A 5,926-nucleotide genomic window follows, 5' to 3' on the forward strand; every position below is an offset into this window, starting at 1 on the left:
TAAAAGAAATCTTTACATCTAGCAAAATAATTTCTTCATATCATCTAATGCCTAGTCTTTATTCACATTTTTCCAGTTGTCTCCAAAATGGTTTACTATAATTAGGATCCAAACTAAGTACAACACTATATTTAGCTATTGTATCCCTTGCACTTTTTTTTTTTTTTTTTAAAGTTAGAGATGAGGTCTTGCTATGTTGACCAGGGTGGTCTTAAACTCCTGGCCACAAGTGATCCTCCCCCCCTCAGCCTCCCAATGTGCTGGCATTACAGGTGTGAGCCACTGTACCTGGTCTACACTTTTTTTTTTTTTTCAAAACAGAGTCTTCACACTGTTGCCCAGGCCAGAGGTGCAATGGCACGATCTTGGCTAACCGCAACCTCCACCTCCCGGGTTCAAGTAATTCTCCTGCCTCAGCCTCCCAAGTAGCTGGGATTACAGGTGCCCACCACCACGCCCAGCTAATTCTTTGTATTTTTAGTGGGGACGGGATTTCACCATGTTGGCCAGGCTGGTCTTGAACTCCTGACCTCGTGATTCGCCTGCCTCAGCCTCCTAAAGTGCTGGGATTACAGGCGTGAGCTACCAGGCCCGGCCCACTTATTTTTTTATGGCTATCCTTTCCCCACTGTTCTCCCAAGCCATTGATTTGTTGGAGAAACAGAGTCATTTGTGTTGTGGAATGCCCCATGTTACAAATTTGGTTGGCTGATTCCATGTAGGATTGTTGAACGTGTTCCTGTGTAACTCAGATTGCCTTTACATTGGTAATTGGATGTAAAGGCTGATGCTAAGGATCAGTCGGCTCCCTCTGATCCCTCCATTGCAAAGCTCGCCTTCGACCTTTAATTTAACTGTTGGAGCAGCCATGATGATCATGCTGAGAGGCCTTCTTTTATTTAGGGTTGCAAAATAGTGAGTTCCTAATTCTGTCATTCGTTATCTGCTTTTTGACTGAAATTCTGTAAAGAAGAACTTTCTCATTTAACTATTTGATTACTCTCAAAATCAGTTTATACAGGGAAGGTGAGAGGAAGGAAAATTCTTTTATCAGTTTTCAAAAAAATAAATAAGTGCCCTAGCAACCTTCTATAGTAACCAACGAGGTTTTGTTTTCTTTCCTTTCCTATTTTTTTTCTTTTCAAGTATCATGAAACCATGGAGATTTTTTATTTTTTAATTTATTTTTAATAATAATTTAATTATTTTTTATTTTTTATTTTTATTTTTTAAATTTTATTTAAAATTTTTTATCTATTTATTTATTTTGAGACTGGGTTATGAAACTGGCTAATTTTTGTATTTTTGGTAGAGACAGGGTTTCGCCATGTTGCCCAGGCTGGTCTGGAACTCCTAGGCTCAAACAATCTGCCTGCTTGCTGGGATTAGGAGCCTTGAAACCATGGAGTGTTACATATTTTATATGTATCAGTTAACTGCAAACACTATTTTGATGTTTGAGCTTTCCAGCAAGAGCTCCTTTAAACTGGCTCCTGTGAACTGTAAAAAAATGTTTTAAATTGTGCTAAAATACACATAACATAAAAGTTACCATCTTAACCCATTACTTGCAACAAATTATTGTAAATTGACAATTTATAATTGTATAAGTTTATGGGTCACAAAGTGATGTCATAATTTTTGGGTACAATGTGGAATAACAAAATCAAGCTAGTTAACATAACCATCACTTCAAATACTTAACAGTTTTGTGATGAGAACATTTGAAATTTACTCTTAGCAATTGTGAAATGTATAATACTCTATTATTAGGGCCGGGCGCCGTGGCTCACGCCTGTAATCCCAGCACTTTTTGAGGCCGAGGCAGGCGGATCACCTGAAGTCAGGAGTGCGAGACCAGCCTGACCAACATGGAGAAACCTTGTCTCTACTAAAAAAATACAAAATTAGCCGGGCATGGTGGTGCATGCCTGTAATCCCAGCTAGTCGGGAGGCTGAGGCAGGAGAATCGCTTGAACCCGGGAGGTGGAGGTTACGGTGAGCTGAGATCGCACCATTGCACTCCAGCCTGGGCAACAAGAGTGAAACTCCTTCTCAAAAAAAAAAAAAAAAATACTCTATCATTAACTATATTCACCATACTGTGCAACAGAACTCAAAGTATAAAACGTCTTCTTCCTGAGATTTTGTACCTGGACCATAATTTCAATTTTTTTTTTTTTTTTTTTTGGAGACAGAGTTTCACACTTGTTGCCCAGGCTGGAGTGTAATGGTACGATCTCGGCTCACTGCAACCTCTGCCCCCCCGGGTTCAAGCGATTCTCCTGCCTCAGCCTCCAGAGTACCTGAGATTACAGGCACCTGCCACCACCCCCGGCTAATTTTTTGTATTTTTAGTAGAGACGGGGTTTCACCATGTTGGCCAGGTTGGTCTCAAACTCCCGACCTCAGGTGATCCACCTGCCTTGGCCTCCCAAAGTGCTGGAATTACAGGCGTGAGCCACTGCACCCGGCCTTAAAATTTTTAAATGAGACAAAATATCAATTTCAAAACAGCGTTAAAACAAGTGAGCATAATTATTCATACTCAGCTCATAATGGAGCAAATGGGTGAATAGAATAATAATTCATGCTATTACATGTTTAATGAACTGGCAGCAAGAGAAAATTGGTCAAAGAAAGGCAGGGAAACTTTGTCTTGTAAGAATTAGAATCCAGGGACTCCATAATCATCTGTCATTCATTCAATGTTATATCTATGGTTAGAAATGTACATGATAGGAACTCCCAGAATCTTACAGATTCTTCTTTTAAGGTCCTGGTCAACCGTGGCCACAATGTAACATTTGTGCTGAGTTTCTCTCTGTACTAAGCAGTCATCTGCGTAGGTTCCTTTGTGTGTGCATGGTAATCATTCAAATGCTGGATCTTGGAGATCCTTAGGACCACTCAATACTTCTGCCCCAATTTCTCAATTTTAGCCATTACATAATCAGTTATATAAGGGATACACTTGGCCTACAGACAGTCCATCATTGACTGCACTAAGTCTGGTTTGGCTTTAATGGAAAAGTTGATAAAGTTGGTATCAACAAGGATGTGGTAAGGTGGCCCAGCTGTGTATTATATTGGAAAAATAAGCAGGAAGGGTGTTGAGGAACTTCTCTTTCCTTTAGTATGCTGGAATCTTTCTTTTCTTCATGGCTTCATGGTCGCATAATTCCTTGCTTTCTTTTGCCTCTGCACACTCACATCACGCTCTTGTTTCTTCTGGAATCCCATCTTAGCCTTTTTTTTTTTTTTTTTGAGACGGAATCTCACTCTGTCGCCCAGGCTGGAGTGCAGTAGCATGATCTCATCTCGTTGCAACTTCTGCCTCCCGGGTTCAAGTGATTCTTCTGCCTCAGCCTCCCGAGTAGCTGGGGCTATAGGCGTGCGACACCACGCCCAGCTAATTTTTGTATTTTTAGTAGAGACAGGGTTTCACCATATTGGCCAGGCTGGTCTTGAACTCCTGACCTCAGGTGATCCGCCCGCCTCAGACTCCCAAACTGCTGGGATTACGGGTGTGAGCCCGGCCCATCTTAGCCATTTGAAGTATACAGTTGAGTGGTGTAAAGTACATTCACATTGGGTTTTTATATATAATATTTTTATCTGCCTTTCATTTGTGTTTAGCACATGTTATAAAACTGCATAAGGCTATCAAGTAACCTGAGGAGTTATAGGCCAGGTGCAGTGGCTCACAACTGTAATTCCCAGCACTTTGGGAAGCCTGGGTAGGAGGACTGCTTGAGCCCAGGAATTTGAGGCTACAGTGAGCTATGATGGCACCACTGCACTCCAGCCTGGGTAACAGAGCAAAACCTCATCTTAAAAAAATAAAGAGGTTAGGCTGAGAGCCGCGGCTCACGCCTGTAATCCCAGCACTTTGGAAGGCCAAGGCAGGTGGATCATCTGAGGTCAGGAGCTCGAGACCTGGTCAACGTAGCGAAACCCCGTCTCTACTAAAAATACAATAATTAGCTGGGGATGGTGGTGGGTGCCTATAATCTCAGCTACTTGGGAGGCTGAGGCAGGAGAATGGCTTGAAACCAGGAGGCGAAGGTTGCAGTGAGCCGAGATCGCACCGCTGCACTCCAGCCTGGGCAACAAGAGTGAAACTCCATCTCAAAAAAAAAAAAGTTATAATAAGAAATAGCTCAGGCCAGGCGCAGTGGCTCACGCCTGTAATCCCTGCACTTTGGGAGTCTGAGGTGGGCAGATCACGAGGTCAGGAGATAGAGACCATCCTGGCTAACACAGTGAAACCCCGTCTCTACTAAAAAAAATACAAAAAAAATAGGTGTAATGGTGGGCGCCTGTAGTCCCAGCTACTCTGGAGGCTGAGGCAGGAGAATGGCATGAACCCAGGAGGCGGAGCTTGCAGTGAGCCGAGATGGCGCCACTGCACTCCAGCCTGGGGGACAGAGAAAGACTCTGTCTCAAAAAAAAAAAAGAAATAGCTCTTAATGAAGACTTTTTGTAGTTATTAATCTTTCTTTCCCCATATTCTTTTTGTCCCTAGCTTTATGAGGTATAATTGACAAATATGATTGCATAAAACTAAGGTGTACAAAGTGATTATGTGATATATGTCTATATTGTGAAATAATTACCACAATCAAGTTAGTTAACACATCTATTGCCTTACCTAGTTACCGTGTGTGTCTCTGTGATGAGAATACTTGAGATCTAGTCTCTTAGCAAATTTCAAGTATACATTGTTATCAAATAATGTCACTACGCTACATTAGATCTCCAGAACCTACTCATCTTATGACAGTTTTTATCCTTTGACCAACATCTCCCCATATCTCCTGCCTCTTAGCCCCTGCAGCCACCATTTTACTCTTTCTGTGGGTTCATCTTTTTAAAATTTGACATAGAAGTAAGATTATATAGTATTAGTCTTTCTCTGTCTGATATATTTCACCTAGCATCATGCCCTCAAGGTTTACACTTGGCTATTATGAATAATGTTGTTGCAAATAGCAGGATTTTCTTTTTGTGCCTGAATAACAGTCTATCACATCTCTATATGTACATGTGTGCGTGTGTATATGTGTATGTATATATATATAACAATGTACCCATTCATCTACCAATGGACACTTAGGTTGTTTCCATGTCTTGGCTATCGTGAATAATGCTGCCAAAGAACATGGGAGTGCAGATGCCTCTTTGACATACTGATTTCATTTCTTTCAGATATATACCCAGAAATGGGCTTGCTGGATTATATGGCAGTTCTATTATTAATTTGTGGAGGAATCTCCATAAGGTTTTCCATAATGGCTTCTACCAACAGTGTACAAATGTTCCCTTTTGCCCATATCCTTGCCAACACGTATTATCTCTTGTCTTTTTGATAATAGCCATCTTAACAGGCATGAAATTATATCTCCTTGTTGTTTTAATAAAATCACATTGTTGTGCAGCCAATTTCCAGAACTCTTTTCCTCTTGCCACACAATATCTACACCCACTTCTGTCCTGTGAACTTTGTTTTTAGAGAATGGAGTCTTGCTGTGTTGCCCAGGCTGGACTCTAACTCCTGGATGCAAAGTTTCCTCCCACGCCAGCCCCCTAAGTAGCTGGGACTACAAGTGCACACCACCATGCCTGCTGGGATCACAGGTGCACACCACCATGCCTGCTGGGACCACAGGTGCACACCACCATGCCTGCTGGGACCACAGGTGCACACCACCATGCCTGCTGGGATCACAGGTGCACATCACCATGCCTGCTGGGACCACAGGTGCACACCACCATGCCTGGCTCCACATTGTTGTTGTTTTTGTTTGTTTGTTTGTTTGTATTTTGAGATGGAGTCTCCCTCTGTCACCCAGGCTGGCGTGCAGTGGCATGATCTCGGCTCACTGCAACCTCTACCTCCGGGGTTCAAGTGATTTTTCTGCCT

The 5,926-nt window shown here is 42.2% G+C and overlaps 1 pseudogene; it reads right to left on the minus strand.

Annotated features, from left to right (window-relative positions):
- Positions 1-2,668: 2,668 nt before the first annotated feature.
- Positions 2,669-5,926, minus strand: LOC116809689 (rRNA-processing protein FCF1 homolog; annotated as a pseudogene).

This window comes from Hylobates moloch, unplaced genomic scaffold (genome assembly GCF_009828535.3).
Source record: "Hylobates moloch isolate HMO894 unplaced genomic scaffold, HMol_V3 SCAFFOLD_1, whole genome shotgun sequence".
Taxonomy (NCBI): domain Eukaryota; kingdom Metazoa; phylum Chordata; class Mammalia; order Primates; family Hylobatidae; genus Hylobates; species Hylobates moloch.